Below are 18254 nucleotides of genomic sequence, written 5' to 3' on the forward strand. Positions count from 1 at the left end.
CAAAATACACACAAAGTGAACAGAGAAGCCCAGAGGCTAAGGAACTGGGTATCTCCCTTGTATTAGAACTGCTCAGATGGAAAAGCAAGATGTTGTGTTTTAATACGTAGAGAACCCGAAATGCTGTTGCTAAGGGCAACAGCAAAACCCTAAAGGGTTACCAACGGGTGTGGCAGTAAACTCCTTGGTCAGAGATGGAATGATAGACACAAGGAGAATCTCCACAATCCTAATTCTCACTTGCAGTGCACAGGTTTTAGCTTACTGCCACTAAACCGACCCCTGACACCTAGCACAGTGAGACAGGATTAGACAGGCAAGTCTTAGAATACAGCCGCAAACTTGCTAAGTTCACAGAGTAGTAACAGAACCCCAGCAAGCTAAACGACTGACTCCAGTCTTACTGCTAGGTCTGGATTGGCAGAGTGTAATACCAAATCCCCAGGCCTATTTGCAGTAAGCAACAAACAAATACAAAGCTACACAGTACTGGCTAACTTTCATGAACTGACTAACCAACAAAGATTCAGCAGCATCTGCTTACCCTGAAAAGAGGCCTTATAAAGCAGGTGCTGTCCACGCCCCACTCAGACCTCACAGACTGTGAGCACAAAAACCAGCACCGGATCCCCTGCCGTGCACAGAGCCTATAACCACTGCACAGCAAAAGACCCGAACCGGAGTATCAGCTGCGCTCAGGTTACTCCTCTAGCACTTGTCTCCCGGTTGCCATGACGACGTGGCAGCACAGGGCAGGAGACCCTAACACTAGAAAAGTGGAAATAGTTATCCCTGGCAACAGTGTTCCTTGAGCACCATTAACTGCCTCTGTATTCCTGGTCTTTAGTGTCCTCTCTCTCTCTCTCTCTCTCTCTCTCTCTCTCTCTCTCTCTCTCTCTCTCTCTCCAGATTAAATATATTCTGTCTCTTGGTTACTGCAGTATCTTACTTAAAGACACTAAATGGCATGTACTTTGGTTATCAGTTAATTGAGAATGCTCCAGCCCTTTAACCACCAGTCTCTTCACACTTATATATTATATGGTAAGAGCTTTTAAACAATAAATTCCTTCCCGTTCCACTGCTCAAACCCTATTTTATTGCTGACACTAGGGGGTAAATTTACTAAGATTCGTATTTTCCCGTTTCAGGTCAAAGTTCAATCACGAATGACATCGAAAGTGTAAAACTGCAACTTTTTGAATTTGTTACGATGGATTTACTAAGCTGTCGTATTCGGGTTTTTCTTTTCTTCCGATGTCGATGTCATTCGTGTTTTTTTTGTGTTTTTTACGGCAGTGATTAGCAAAACACTGCCGACTTTTTTACAATTAATCTCGGCCGGATCTGTGTGATCCGTGCTGGGGTTCTATTTTTTTTTTTTTTTTAATTAAACACTGTAAAATTTAAAAAAAAAATTGCGTGGGGTCCCCCCTCCTAAGCATAACCAGCCTCGGGCTCTTTGAGCCGATCCTGGTTGCCGAAATATGGGAAAAAAAATGACAGGGGTTCCCCCATATTTAAGCAACCAGCATCGGGCTCTGCGCCTGGTCCTGGTCCCAAAAATACGGGGGACAAAAAGAGTAGGGGTCCCCCGTATTTTTAAAACCAGCACCGGGCTCCACTAGCTGGACAGATAATGCCACAGCCGGGGGTCACTTTTATATAGTGCCCTGCGGCCGTGGCATCAAAAATCCAACTAGTCACTCCTGGCCGGGGTACCCTGGGGGAGTGGGGACCCCTTCAATCAAGGGGTCCCCCCCCCCAGCCACCCAAGGGCCAGGGGTGAAGCCCGAGGCTGTCCCCCCCCATCCAATGGGCTGCGGATGGGGAGGCTGATAGCCTTTGTTGTAAAAGAAAAGATATTGTTTTTAGTAGCAGTACTACAAGGCCCAGCAAGCCTCCCCCGCATGCTGGTACTTGGAGAACCACAAGTACCAGCATGCGATGGAAAAACGGGCCCGCTGGTACCTGTAGTACTACTACTAAAAAAATACCCAAAAAAAGACAAGACACACACACCGTGAAAGTATAATTTTATTACATACATACACACATACATACTTACCTTAAGTTCCCACGCAGGTCGGTCCTCTTCTCCAGTAGAATCCAAGGGGTACCTGTTGAAGAAATTATACTCACGAGATCCAGGGGTCCAGGCTCCTCGGGAAATCCAGGGGTAATCCACGTACTTGAAAAAAATAACAAAACGGTGTCCCGACCACGAACTGAAAGGGGACCCATGTTTGCACATGGGTCACCTTTCCACGAATGCCAGAAACCCACTTTGACTTCTGTCTAAGTGGGTTTCTTCAGCCAATCAGGGAGCGCCACGTTGTAGCACTCTCCTGATCAGCTGTGTGCTCCTGTCCTCACTGACAGGCAGCACACGGCAGTGTTACAATGTAGCGCCTATGCGCTACATTGTAACCAATGATGGGAACTTTCTGCCCTGCGGTTGACCTAAAGTGACGTCACCGCTGAGCAGAAAGTTCCCAGCATTGGTTACAATGTAGCGCATAGGCGCTACATTGTAACACTGCCGTGTGCTGCCTGTCAGTGAGGACAGGAGCACACAGCTGATCAGGAGAGTGCTACAACGTGGCGCTCCCTGATTGGCTGAAGAAACCCACTTAGACAGAAGTCAAAGTGGGTTTCTGGCATTCGTGGAAAGGTGACCCATGTGCAAACATGGGTCCCCTTTCAGTTCGTGGTCGGGACACCGTTTTGTTATTTTTTTCAAGTACGTGGATTACCCCTGGATTTCCCGAGGAGCCTGGACCCCTGGATCTCGTGAGTATAATTTCTTCAACAGGTACCCCTTGGATTCTACTGGAGAAGAGGACCGACCTGCGTGGGAACTTAAGGTAAGTATGTATGTATGTGTGTATGTATGTAATAAAATTATACTTTCACGGTGTGTGTGTCTTGTCTTTTTTTGGGTATTTTTTTAGTAGTAGTACTACAGGTACCAGCGGGCCCGTTTTTCCGTCGCATGCTGGTACTTGTGGTTCTCCAAGTACCAGCATGCGGGGGAGGCTTGCTGGGCCTTGTAGTACTGCTACTAAAAACAATATCTTTTCTTTTACAACAAAGGCTATCAGCCTCCCCATCCGCAGCCCATTGGATGGGGGGGGACAGCCTCGGGCTTCACCCCTGGCCCTTGGGTGGCTGGGGGGGGGGGACCCCTTGATTGAAGGGGTCCCCACTCCCCCAGGGTACCCCGGCCAGGAGTGACTAGTTGGATTTTTGATGCCACGGCCGCAGGGCACTATATAAAAGTGACCCCCGGCTGTGGCATTATCTGTCCAGCTAGTGGAGCCCGGTGCTGGTTTTAAAAATACGGGGGACCCCTACTCTTTTTGTCCCCCGTATTTTTGGGACCAGGACCAGGCGCAGATCCCGATGCTGGTTGCTTAAATATGGGGGAACCCCTGTCATTTTTTTTCCCATATTTCGGCAACCAGGATCGGCTCAAAGAGCCCGAGGCTGGTTATGCTTAGGAGGGGGGACCCCACGCAATTTTTTTGAAAAAAATAAGCACTTTCCCACCCCTTCCCACTGATATACATGCACGGATCTCATGGATCCGTGCATGCCTATCCAATCACGAATAAAAAAAAAAGGTCTGTTTTTTTTTAGCACTTTTTTACGAGTTGTAATTTTTCACGGCAGTGTTTGTTTTTTTTTTTGCTTTGCACTTCTTAGTAAATGACCGAGATTCATACTTAAACAGCCGCGTTTTGACCGATGGTGTATTCATTCGTAATTTTTTACTTGGACTTGCAAAAAATTACGAATGCCCTCATTTCTGCCGTGATTAGTGTTTAGTAAATTACCGAGATGACACTTTGATGAAAAAACGGCATCTCGGTCAAAATCGGGAGCTTAGTAAATTTCCCCCCAGGAGTGTAATATGTATTAGTGCAGACTGTTATAGTCTGTCATATCCTGGGACAAATAAAGTAGTATTGCTGCTAGTCCTTAGAGAGTGTAGCAAATCAAGACACTAACACATTCAGGGCTGTCTTAGCAGTGTAGGCCCCTGGGCACAGCTATGCACTGGGCCCCCTACCCATCCTCCAGTGGTAGGGGTGGGGGGTGCTATCAGTGGCAGCTTTGAAGTACCGCGGGTGGTAGGGGGTGTTCTATCTTCCGCTAAGCATGTAGGACCTGGAGCAGTCATTTCTGCTAATTACTCCTTTACTGTACAAATGGGGCTAAACTGTAGAAGGGGGCATTGGGCTGAATGAAGAAGCCCTGGTACATGACTTTTAGGGTGGTAAACTTGTGGTAGGGGGTGTTTAATACGTAGGGGAGGGGTGGATAGTGGAGTGGGCTTAATATTTATAATTTTCTGGTGGGAGGGCAGCTTGCTTGACTGCAGATATCTCAAGTTCCTGAAAATATATTTCTTAGCTTTGAACGGGATAAAAAACTAGAGAGTCCCACTTTTCACAAGGTAATGGGGAATTAGGGCTCAGAGTTCAGGTGCCAGAGCAATTCACCAATGAAAACCTAAAACTGCATATTAGGCGTGTGGAGCTGAAGCAGGGACCAGCTGCTTGAAGGCTGATATTTCTGGTTCTGGGCATAGTAGAGACAAGCTGCCAGTGTCCACCAAAAGGAGAGAGTCGCAGCTTTTGGATTATACCCTCAGAAAAACTCTAAGTCAGACAGAACCCGAGATATCTGGCTGGGAAGAGCAATTAACAGGCTTGGATGGGGACCACTATTTTGAGGTCGGATATCTCCGGTTCCCCATGGCCGATTTAAAAAAATCTGGTACCCCTGGAAAGAGGGGACCCTCAGCTATCAGCCTAGGGCCCTTATACTCCTGGGGCCCTTGGGCAAGAGCCCATTGAGCCCATACAGAAAGACGGCCCTGAACACATTCAGCTCCTCCAGCACTGAAGTACCAACTCCCAAATTCTCCTTCTCTCCTCTAGTGTCTATTCTTTCCTATTTCTTCTTGAATAGTTATATATATACATATTTATGGCACAATGAATATTCATGCCCTGTGAACTAGTAAATAGGATTGAGTGTTATATCTTTACTTAGGGCTAATTTGTTCAATGCCCAAGCATCAATACATATAGATTGTTCTTTGTTCAAATCCTGCTAACACTCTTTGCACTATATGATATAGTCAATTGGTTACAGGGGACTAGTTTCTCACAACTATGGATAATATGCCTTTTCTTTGCTCATCTCCCTAAAATGATGTAGCATATATGTAGGTAAGTCACTCCAGTTGTTATATATATTAATACAGCCTATCACTGTTGTTCATAGCCTTGGTATAAAGGTTACTGGCTATAGTATAGTTACTTTGTAGGGCTAGACTAGGGTGGGAGTGAAGTGCATGATGATTTTGTTCACTCACGCTTTAGTAGTCATGTCGCTGAGCTGGCCACTCCCCCGACTCCTCCTCTTGTATAATGATGAGGTGTGGGGCGGGCTGTGATCCCCTTCTGTGTCACGCTGGCGTCTGCACTGCTCTGCTTAACAACGCAGGGTAGCTTCTATGGTTGCTATGGACCCTTTCCGCTGCCGACACCCGCTCTCCTCCGCCCGATCACCGCCCGGGTCTTTGAGCCCTCTGACCTCCAGTATCCCGCAGGCATCCCAGGTAATGCTGACACAGCGGTGAGTACAAACAGTAGTACTCGCTCCGCCACTCTTCAGCGCTCCTACGCCAGCCCTGCTCTGGCTACATCACCTATGCTCCGCCGGCCGCAGCGACAATATGCAGTTGTCAGCGGGGCAGGAGATCCAGGTGTGCTAGTCACAATGTCTCGAGCTCACCTTGAGGTACATACAATAATCTATGTTAAAGTATGCATGTCAGCTGACCACAGTCCCAATATATGGCCCCACTGCACCAATTATTTATTAATACTATTTACATACATAGACATATAAATATATCTATTTCATAGATTTATATATTTACATCTCTTATACTTATGGTGCAATGTCTCATAACACAATAGATTTATATGAACCTCAGACATATTGGCTTGTAAATGAACAACACCTTCTTTCTAATACTTATCAATAAATATATTAATTTAATGCTAAACAATCACTAAGAAATAATATTCGTGTTACACTCTCCCCCTGGTGATCTGTATATTTCCCCTTACAATTTGTCAGATCACCAAATATCCTCCGCCTTCCCATACCCGAAGTAAGGCCAGGTAAGTACTATACTCGGGTGAATCATTTGAGGTAAATATGAAGGTTTACCTAATTCCGGATATGTTAATATCAATGGAGGTTTCCGTTCCCTGGATGGCCTATAACTATGCACTATAATATCACCAGCCTCAGGAATCCTACTCTCACTACAAAGGTCCCTACTTATGTTAACATCAGTATCACATATACTACCTTCTGATTTAAGTCCTTTCTCAGATTCTAACCCACCGTCCTCATTATTAATATTGACGGATATATTATAATCATTTTCTGGGGAACTCTCATTAATCACATGAGGTGTGGTACAATCAGAGAGCCAAGGAACAGAGCTATCAGTATCCCCATTATAGTAGAAATATCCTGGGCCGTGTTCTCTTTCCTCAGCATCCTCATCATGACCTTCTGAGATTTCTGAGAATTGGTATTGGCCTTGAGAAGATCGTAATCTACTACCATTTCTCCAATTAGATCTTACAAGTAGCTCATCTTCAGCAACATCAGGGAGACGAAGATCTTGAGCTATAGGCAAAAGATGCTGTCGGTGGTATGTAAGAACTGGTTTCTCCCCCGATTCTGACCTTTAATTTATAAACTGGTATATTGGGTAGTTGGTCTATTACCACATATGGATTAGGCCTCCATCGATAAGATAGTTTTTGTCGTCTGGGACGTCCTAATTGCTGTATTAGTACTCGATCCCCTATTCTCAATACATTCTCTTTTACTTGCAGGTCATATCTAATCTTGTTCTTAGCCCCCGCTTTTTGGGAAGCTTCCTGCGCTAATTTATGTGCATCTCTAAGCTCTCTTCGTAATTTAATTATATACTGGGAATGAGTTTGCCCATTTGCATCCTGGGAGGGGAGACCTAATGAAACATCTATGGGCAATCGGGCTTCCCGCCCAAACATCAATTCATATGGGGAGTACCCAGTGGATTAATTCTTAGTGCAGTTGTAGGAATGAACCAAATGACATATTTTCCTATTCCATTGTGTTCTGCCCTTTGGATCCAGTGTACCCATCATATTGAGCAAGGTACGATTAAAACACTCCGGCTGTGGGTTACCCTGCGGATGATAAGGAGTAGTTCTAGATTTTTTTTATCCCACAGCACAGACAAAGTTCCTGAATAATTTTTCCTTCAAAATCACGCCCCTGGTCAGAGTGCAATCTAGCTGGTAGACCATAGTGGACAAAGAACCGTTCCCATAGGGTCTTGGCTACAGTAACCACCTTCTGGTCAGGGGTAACATAAGCTTGAGCATAACGGGTAAAGTGATCCGTTATTACAAGAATGTTACATTCTGATGTTTCTAATGATAAATAATCAATACATACTAGATCCATAGGACCATGGCTTTTAAGAGTCACAAGGGGAGAAGACTTAGTGGGAAGAGTCTTCCTCAATACACAATTACCACAGGTTTTACAGTAATTTTCAATATCCTGCTCCATGAATGGCCAGTAAAAACGGTCAGTGATCAATCCTGCTGTTTTGTCCACCCCGAGATGACCATGCTGATCATGTAACGAATTTAAAATAGTTGCCCTATAACATTGTGGAGCAATCAATTGAAATTTTATTTTTCCATTTGATTTAACCAATTTATGGTACAGTATACCATTCTTCACAACCAGTTGCTTTACATGTCTCATCAACAACTTGGATGCAGGTGTCATAGAGCCTATATCACATTCAGCACCACCTGACTCAATACAGAGTATGACAACAGAGATATCTGAATCACTCCGTTGATCCATGCAGATTTTTTCTTTACCTATGCATGAAAGGCCTCCTAATTCTAATTGACTTAACCAACAGTAAGCCAGTGGTAATGCCTTGTCAGAGGCTCCAAGGGCACTAATGCTTTCCCTGATCTCTGCCCTTTTGCATTGTATGTTAAAGCACAATCCCTTAATGGTTGTTGCAGGAACTTCAATCCACTCTGACCTATCTGGTTCACTCTCAATTCTTGTCAACCTAGACAAAGAATCTGCATCTATGTTATTGATGCCTGGGCGATATTTAATTTTAAAATCATAGATAGAAAGTGCAGATAACCACCTGTGCCCTGTGGCATCTATTTTGGCGGTGGTAAGCACATATGTCAGGGGGTTATTGTCAGTGAATACCTCAAAGCTTGCTCCATATAAATACTCATGAAATCTATCGGCCACAGCCCATTTAAGAGCAAGGAATTCCAGTTTGTGTACTGGATATCTCCTCTCACTATTGGACAATCCCCGACTGATATAAGAAATAGGTTGTAATTTTCCTTCATGAGTTTGGTACAATACTGCCCCTAGACCATCAAAGGATGCATCCACATGTATTACATAAGGCATTGTGGGATCAGCATATGCCAATACAGGGGTATTGGTAAGACTCCATTTTAACTTGAGGAAGGCCTCTTCACATTGGCTTGTCCATCTATCCCCAAATTCATCAGACGGTTTAAAATAACCCTCCTTTTTAGACGATTTGACCAGTGCGGTTTTGCCAACAGGTGGATACCCCCTGGTTAATTCATTAAGCAGGCGACATATCACAGAATAATAGGGCACAAAGCGGCGGTAATACCCACAAAACCCCAAGAAAGATCTTAATTCCTTCAGCTTTGTGGGTCTGGGCCACTTGTTCACAGCTTCCACCTTAGTGGGATCAGTGGAAATACCATGTCGGCTCACAACATGTCCCAAAAAAGTAACAGAGGGCTGGCAGAGCTTACACTTATCTATAGAAAGCTTTAGTCCTTTTTTAAGTAATCGGTCCAGTACTTTAAGCAGACGATGATTATGTTCCTGCAGAGAGAACCCAAATACGATGATATCATCAAGGTAAACCAATACCTCACGGTAATTCATATCACCCACCGTTTGTTCCATGATCCTCTGGAAGGTAGCCGGGGCACCCTTAATACCCTGAGGCATCTTCAAAAATTCAAAGAAGCCTAAAGGGCAAATAAATGCAGTCTTCTCTCTATCATGGGGACTCATAGGGATTTGATAATACCCACTCCTGAGATCCAGTACTGTGAATCACCGACTCCCCTGCAGACAGTCCAATGCCTCCTCTATCCTAGGAACAGTGTATTGATCTGGTACCGTGCGTTGGTTAAGCGTCCGGTAATCAATACACATTCTGATATTGCCATTCTTTTTCCGAGCCACTACTATAGGGGAGGCATATGGACTCTCGGAATGCTGAATAACTTCAGTTTCCAGCAAAGTTCGAAGATGCTGCCTAACATCCTCTAAATCCGCAGGAGCAAGTCGGCGTGATCTCTCACTGAAGGGAGTCTCATCAGTAAGTTTAATACAGTGTTCCACACCTGCCGCTTTACCCAAATCCCATTCCCCAAGAGAGAAGACATGCTGCCGTTTCACCAATTCCTTACATAAAGTATCTCGCTCTGCCAACCCAAGGTCACTCCCCTGAAAACATGGAATCAAATCGTCCAGAGACAGACCCCGAGCCAAAGAGGACTCCCTGTGCCCAGACTCTCTCTCCTGGGAATTATTAAGGTGAGTCAACATAGTAACAGCCGTGGCTTCCCTATTCATTTTTAAACACCAATCACTGAGAACTTTGAATAAGTGAGCATTAGTTCCTACAATCACCGGCATCGCAGTCTTATCCCCTGGTGACTCTGGGCATACCAGAGCAATGAAAGGTAATGGTTCTGACACACCCATGAATTCCTCTGGGAATTCTATATTAACTAGTACATAACCCAAATATGGGTATTTCTGGTCACTTAACCCCCAGATTACCAATCCTTCCAAGGGCATAATAGGAACATCAGAGAGATAGTGTCTATACCAGTGCTCAAATATAATGGACACCTGGGACCCACTGTCTAACAATACAGGACAGGGATGTCCATTCAACTTAACGACCACACGTGGAGCAGGTCCGATCATACCATCAGGGATAGAACTACTCCACTGGGCACTCCCCATTGAATTAACATCTAATTTCTGGGAGACGGCGAGGGGCCCGCCAGCCTCCCACTGTCGTTTCCCTGAATGGAAGCATTATCTCACTGACCATTAGTTCCCGCTCCAGAGTTACCCCAGCCAAAGGGACAGTTCACTGCCCTATGCCCTAGCTGTCCGCATCGGAAACACCCCCTCGATGTAAAATCTCCACTTCTCCTAAAATTTCCCCTACCATTGGTAAGCCCTCTAGTAGAATTGCGAGAAGCTACATTGGAAGGTGCCACCCTTTGGTTTAGAGGCAGAATAAGCTGGTCCATTTTTTTATTTTGTGCCTCTACCAAAGTAAGTAACTTGTCATCCCTTGAGCCTCGGGGGAGGGTACCACTACTTTTACGGCTTTGGCATGGGTTTTTTCCCTATTGGCGATTAAAGCTTCTTCCTGGGTAATCTCCTTAATTAAATCATTAAGGGTGGGGCTTCCTAACAATAAAGTACACCGCAACCGCTGAGCCACAGGGTCAGTCGTTAACGCTCCTCGAATTACTTGGTTCAACCTACTACTATTAACCTCAGCAGGGGATAATCCTCCTTCATCTACTATTTTATAAATTATTTTATCCAGTCTATACACATATTGTGACAACTTCTCTCCTGTCTCTTGATAAGTATGGTTGAATCTAGCAACCAAATCACCTACGTCTTCTAATGTCCCATATGTGTATTCTAAGGCCTGGAAGTAGTCAGCCACAGTGGCCTCAGGATTACTTTTCCTAGTGGCCTGAATGATTCCCATAGCGGGTCCCCGTAAACTTTCTACTATCCTTTGTTTCTTTATATGATCGGGGCAATGCCACTCCTCAGACTGCTGTATAGCTGCCTCCCTCCAGGCCTCATATGGTTCCTCGCCAGTAGGCACAGGAAGTATTCCTGAAAAAATCCTCAATCGTCTATAGCTACCCTCATAGTGCCACCTTTCCAATTGATGTACTACTTTATCAGCTATAACTTCTAACTGATTCCCTAACTTTTCTTCAATACCTTGTGATTGACTATTTTCTACCATGGCTGCAGAAAGATCTCCTCTATCCGGAGAGGACATGTCACCCACAATTAATGGTTCAGCAGCTCTTTCACTGCCATCCTTTTCAGGTCATATAATTTTCCACCTGCGTTCTGGGTTAGATCTCACAGCCACCACCTTAGGCAACAACTCAGACTCTAAGTCTTGACTAGTAGTTATTAATACAGCACACAACTCTCCGCTTTCCCTAAACTGCTTATCAGCAATCTTTGGTTGTTTTACCCCAAACAAAAATAACATCTCTGTCACAATTGTTCCTTCGGTGATGTCTGTGAGATCCCCACATAATACAAAACTCCTTTCTGGATTCACTCCCTTTCTTGTGCACCAATCAAATGCTTCACTACTTGTATATTGATTCATTTTGGTTACTGTGCTTCACTTACTCCTGAGTATATTATAAAATGATCTCAGCAGTGCCTCCAAATGTAGCCCTCCTGCAAGTACCTGTGTATACAAGGTACCTTATAACTGAAAGTGCCTCTACCCAGACTTATTTTTTATAAGGCTTGCCTGGGTAAGCCTCGCTAAATCCGTTTTTAAATGCACCCCCTTAATTGAACCCCACAGCACTAATAGGTTTACCTGTTCTTTTTTCAGGATTCGTGGATCGAACTTCAGTTCACCGACACCAGTGGTAAGTATAATGTGGTGTTTAATATTTCAGAAATAACATATTACGATTTTGCCTCAATAACTTATGCATGTAAATAAATGAATACCATACTAATTATATATTTTCCCAAATACCTATACATGAATTTGTCGCATGCAATACAAAAAAATATACCTTTTAAAGCAACACCCTTTGGTGTTAGAGTGACCCGGGTACTCTTGATATAGTAATGCAATATAAGGGCCCTTAAAAACTTGTAAAAACAATAAATTGCCTCTAAAGTTTTACCAATACAAGTTAAGAATAAAATTCTCCTCTCCTTTCACTGTCTGTGACTAGAAGTGCTCCTTTCAATACAGAAGGCTACTGTAGCAATAGCTGTTAAAGATGTGGTAATATGTTGCCATCTATGTTTATCCTTTTGTAGGTTAGGTAGAAAGTATCTTTTCGTTTGGTGTAACAAATATCAGCAGTAGATTAATCCTTCCAATACTGTATAAGCAATAAAAGTGTGGAATGTAGCTGGATAAGTCTATTCTGAACTTCCTAGAAAAGTGGAAATAGTTATCCCTGGCAACAGTGTTCCTTGAGCACCATTAACTGCCTCTGTATTCCTGGTCTTTAGTGTCCTCTCTCTCTCTCTCTCTCTCTCCAGATTAAATATATTCTGTCTCTTGGTTACTGCAGTATCTTACTTAAAGACACTAAATGGCATGTACTTTGGTTATCAGTTAATTCAGAATGCTCCGGCCCTTTAACCACCAGTCTCTTCACACTTATATATTATATGGTAAGAGCTTTTAAACAATAAATTCCTTCCCGTTCCACTGCTCAAACCCTATTTTATTGCTGACACTAGGAGTGTAATATGTATTAGTGCAGACTGTTATAGTCTGTCATATCCTGGGACAAATAAAGTAGTATTGCTGCTAGTCCTTAGAGAGTGTAGCAAATCAAGACACTAACACATTCAGCTCCTCCAGCACTGAAGTACCAACTCCCAAATTCTCCTTCTCTCCTCTAGTGTCTATTCTTTCCTATTTCTTCTTGAATAGTTATATATATACATATTTATGGCACAATGAATATTCATGCCCTGTGAACTAGTAAATAGGATTGAGTGTTATATCTTTACTTAGGGCTAATTTGTTCAATGCCCAAGCATCAATACATATAGATTGTTCTTTGTTCAAATCCTGCTAACACTCTTTGCACTATATGATATAGTCAATTGGTTACAGGGGACTAGTTTCTCACAACTATGGATAATATGCCTTTTCTTTGCTCATCTCCCTAAAATGATGTAGCATATATGTAGGTAAGTCACTCCAGTTGTTATATATATTAATACAGCCTATCACTGTTGTTCATAGCCTTGGTATAAAGGTTACTGGCTATAGTATAGTCACTTTGTAGGGCTAGACTAGGGTGGGAGTGAAGTGCATGATGATTTTGTTCACTCACGCTTTAGTAGTCATGTCGCTGAGCTGGCCACTCCCCCGACTCCTCCTCTTGTATAATGATGAGGTGTGGGGCGGGCTGTGATCCCCTTCTGTGTCACGCTGGCGTCTGCACTGCTCTGCTTAACAACGCAGGGTAGCTTCTATGGTTGCTATGGACCCTTTCCGCTGCCGACACCCGCTCTCCTCCGCCCGATCACCGCCCGGGTCTTTGAGCCCTCTGACCTCCAATATCCCGCAGGCGTCCCAGGTAATGCTGACACAGCGGTAAGTACAAACAGTAGTACTCGCTCCGCCACTCTTCAGCGCTCCTACGCCAGCCCTGCTCTGGCTACATCACCTATGCTCCGCCGGCCGCAGCGACAATATGCAGTTGTCAGCGGGGCAGGAGATCCAGGTGTGCGCACTCACAGGGAGAACAGCAGTCTCCCTCGCAGCGCAGGTGAGCTATCTTTATACTCACCGACAGGGTGACTCGCGCTGTGCATCCGTCTTTCATTGGCCCCCCCATCCTTAGTCGCCGCCAACCAGAGTGCACTTATTCCAGCCGCTCGCGGTCAGCCCTAAACCCGGCTCATGGACCAAGTCTTCCCGCCCTGCAGGTTGTTGCTCCCGCAGCACGCGATCAAAGCTAGAGACCCTTTTTGCCGCCTTTACTGCCCTGCAGGCTATTGCTAGTCACAATGTCTCGAGCTCACCTTGAGGTACATACAATAATCTATATTAAAGAATGCATGTCAGCTGACCACAGTCACAATATATGGCCCCACTGCACCAATTATTTATTAATACTATTTACATACATAGACATATAAATATATCTATTTCATAGATTTATATATTTACATCTCTTATACTTATGGTGCAATGTCTCATAACACAATAGATTTATATGAACCTCAGACATATTGGCTTGTAAATGAACAACACCTTCTTTCTAATACTTATCAATAAATATATTAATTTAATGCTAAACAATCAATAAGAAATAATATTCGTGTTACATTATAATGAGAGGATCTTAATAAATAATATACAATGCAGCACACAGTCTAGTGACCAGTGTACAAAGCACAGCGCAATGTAGCATACTTCCCAATTGTTCCCAGTTTTGCAGGGCAGTCCTGACTTGAGGGGTGTGGAAGGGTTGCAGTTTCAACAAGTGGATATTTCTATCACCTTTGGCGGGGTTTGAGTAGATCAGAAATATGTTTGGTTGGACAGGGGTAGGGCCTATTTTGTTCCAAAGTGGCATATGTAAATGTTGGGAGGTATTGTTAGGGAACTCAAGCACTATGGCCCTCATTCCGAGTTGTTCGCTCGGTAATTTTCTTCGCATCGCAGCGATTTTCCGCTAATTGCGCATGCGCAATGTTCGCACTGCGACTGCGCCAAGTAAATTTGCTAAGAAGTTTGGTATTTTACTCACGGCATTACGAGGTTTTTTCTTCGTTCTGGTGATCGTAATATGATTGACAGGAAGTGGGTGTTTCTGGGCGGAAACTGGCCATTTTATGGGAGTGTGTGAAAAAACGCTGCCGTTTCTGGGAAAAACGCGGGAGTGGCTGGAGAAACGGGGGAGTGTCTGGGCGAACGATGGGTGTGTTTGTGACGTCAAACCAGGAACGAAACTGACTGAACTGATCGCAGTGGCAGAGTAAGTCCCGAGCTACTCAGAAACTGCTAAGAAATTTCTATTCGCAATTTTGAGAATCTTTTGTTCGCAATTTTGCTAAGCTAAGATTCACTCCCAGTAGGCGGCGGCTTAGCGTGTGCAATGCTGCTAAAAGCAGCTTGCGAGCGAACAACTCGGAATGAGGGCCTATGTGTGTGAGACTCCTAGAGTTGGTGAGAGGGTCTTCGTCCAATAACAGCCCCTCGCTGTTTCCTTAGTGCACAACGGTACTTATGGGGCCACCTGTGCTTAAACCTCTAGCAGTAGGGGCTCACACAATAGGCTGGAAACACAAGGAAATAAACCTGGTATAGCAGCTGGCCAAGCAAGAGTTAATTGCAGGCAGACTGGATACTGGAATGGTAACTACAGACAGACTTGACAAGATATGGTGACGGGAGACTGCAGGACTGGATATGCACTGGTAACTGAACAAGGATAACTGGAATAACAAAGAGTTTGTGGCAGGTGATCACAGCCAGGCGATGGTTAACTGCAGGGATACAAGCAGGTGCTGGGTGTGTAATGTGATTGAAAGCAGAGTGTTGACAGCATGAACCTAGGTGCTGGATGAATAGTGACTAGGCCGCAGTCTGTAATAACACACAGTGGCTAAGCTGTGATCTGGGTACAGGTTCAGGTGTAGTAGAAATGCTGCAACTAGTGGCACGGCTAGAGTGAATGTACTTTGCTGCAATGGGTAACCACAGACACACAGGCTGGATGTATACAGAACCAGAGCAGGTAAGACATATTCACAGAGACTTGACAGAAGCCTGAACATGGATCAGGACCAGACACGAAAGTAACCAGTGGGCCACAGCAAGACAAGGACACGGAGCAGGAATAGACACTGGATGGCAGGTATAGGGCAGGATCCAACAGGGCACAGGTGCAGGACTTGTAGGGACAACACACACAGGAGTGAGGTAGTATACAGGATACAGGTACATAATGGCAGGGCACCAGGACACAAGAACAGACTGGGAGATTGGGAACTGCATAGAGTACAGCAACCACGTGACAAGCTCACTAGGTGCATGAACTAGAGAATATCACTAGCAGGGTGGAACTGAACAGGATCCCTAATGAAAGGGAGACAGACCAATCACAGGAGTCATCAGGCCGGAGTCAGGTAACGAGGCATTTCAAACAGGTGTGCTGCTGCACGTAGCAGCCAGCATCCTAGTTGCCAGGAGACAGCCAGGAAAGTGCTACAACTGCATCCAGGTTGCTAAGTAGCGAGCCGCAGCAGCAACACATTACAGGCATGTTCTAGTGACAGGTATATAATGCAGAGTATATGCTGGTATACAGGGGTGGATGGGGAACTATAAATGGCCCTGAAAAAAATTCAAGTCTGTGGAGGAGGATGGGATACTCCCTCATCTTAGGGCCTGATTTGGAGTTGGATGCAGTCGCAGCCTTTCTTGCTGCAGTTGGGTCTGTGACTTTATGCTAATGCTGCTACAATGCCATTCCCTGGTGTACAGCCGTGTGACTGAATATACAAGGACTGAGATGCCAACATTCAGGGTCTACAGAAGCTGCAATCAAGATTTGTGCATCTTTAGATTCCAGCATCGGTTGCACCATTGAAGCTTGCACCAGCTCTATGCTAAGTGGAAACCATCCATCTGAGTATGGCCTCCAATGTGATTCAATGTATCTATACACAACCACTATCAGCAACATGCCCATATTAATCAAATAATACACCCATACGATGTTACATCTGCTGGGGGAAGGGGGCCTGGACTGCACACCCTAGCTACTTATAATGGCCTACTTATACCTTGCTAGGATTTTGGGGGTAATTCAGAGTTGATCACAGATGTGCTAAATTTAGCACATCTACGATCATTTACTCCAACATGTGGGGGGACGCCCAGCACAGGGCTAGTCCACCCTGCATGTCAGGCCCCACTCCCCCCACACAGGTACAAAAGCATCGCACCTGACAAGCAGCTCCCTGCCAGCGCAGCTCCTGCACACTGGCAGGGAGCTACCTGCCGCATTCCAGGACACAGCGGCTGCGTGTGATGCCACGCCGCCGTCACAGGCCGCCCCCCAATGGCCCAGGCACGCCTCCGATGTCCGGACCGCACCCCGCCAACAGCATTCTAATGCCGTTGGCACGCCCCCTCCTGCCCCGCGACCGCCTCTGTCTGTCAATCAGGCAGAGGCAATCGCAGCCCAGAGATGCTGATAGCATCTCATTGGGCTCCCGGGGTACGGGCGCACTCCAATAAAATTTCATACTGTGATTGCTGCCGCTACAGTGATCCAGTCTGAATTAGCCCCTTAGTACTACAACAAAGGAACAAGAGAGCAGGTGCACCATGCAACCATTAGAATTAGAATAAATGTAATTATACATCATATCTCAGGTTCTTGGCATAAACTGGACCAGCGGTGACCAACCTGTGGCTCTTGAGCCGCATTTGGCTCTTTCTATCTCCGCATGCGGCTCGTAAGCTCCTGCGGCGCCTCCCGCTGCCGTAGTCTGCAGTGCCCGGCGCCAGCCCATGAGTCAATCAGAGATCGCGGACCGGCAGCCAATCAGGAGTCTTAGCTGCCGGTCCGCGAACTCTGATTGGCTCACGGACCGGTGCCTAATTAGAGAGAATCAACGCAGCCGGAGAGTGGAGACTGAGGGGCAGGAGAGGCGCACGCTGCGCTCTCCTCCCCTCAGAAGTAGCAGACTGAGCAGAGAAGCAGTGCGGCGGTGAGCAGCACTTGGGGGGAGGGCGCAGTGTGGGGATATGTGTATCTTCCACTGGAAGCATATCTGGCACTGGGGGGATGTGTATCTGGCACTGGGGTGACTTGTGTTTCTGGCACTGGGTGCATATCTGGCACTGGGAGGAGTGTATCTGGCACTGGGGGCATATCTGGCACCGGGGAGACGTGTAGCTGGCATTGGGGGCATATCTGGCACTAGGGAGACGTGTAGCTGACAGTGGGAGCATATTTGGCACTGGAGGCATATCTGGCACTGGGGGGACGTGTATCTGGCAGTGGGGGCATATTTGGCACTGAGGGCATATCTGGCACTGGGGAGACGTGTAGCTAGCAGTGGGGGCATATCTGGCACTGGAGGCATATCTGGCACTGGGGGGGACATGTGTATCTGGCACTGGGGGGACATGTGTATCTTACACTGGGGGCATATCTGGCACTGGGGAGATGTGTATCTGGCAGTGGGGGCATATCTGGCACTGGGGAGTTGTGTATCTGGCAGTGGGGGCATATCTGGCACTATGGGGA

This window comes from Pseudophryne corroboree, chromosome 6 (genome assembly GCF_028390025.1).
Source record: "Pseudophryne corroboree isolate aPseCor3 chromosome 6, aPseCor3.hap2, whole genome shotgun sequence".
NCBI classification, from domain to species: domain Eukaryota; kingdom Metazoa; phylum Chordata; class Amphibia; order Anura; family Myobatrachidae; genus Pseudophryne; species Pseudophryne corroboree.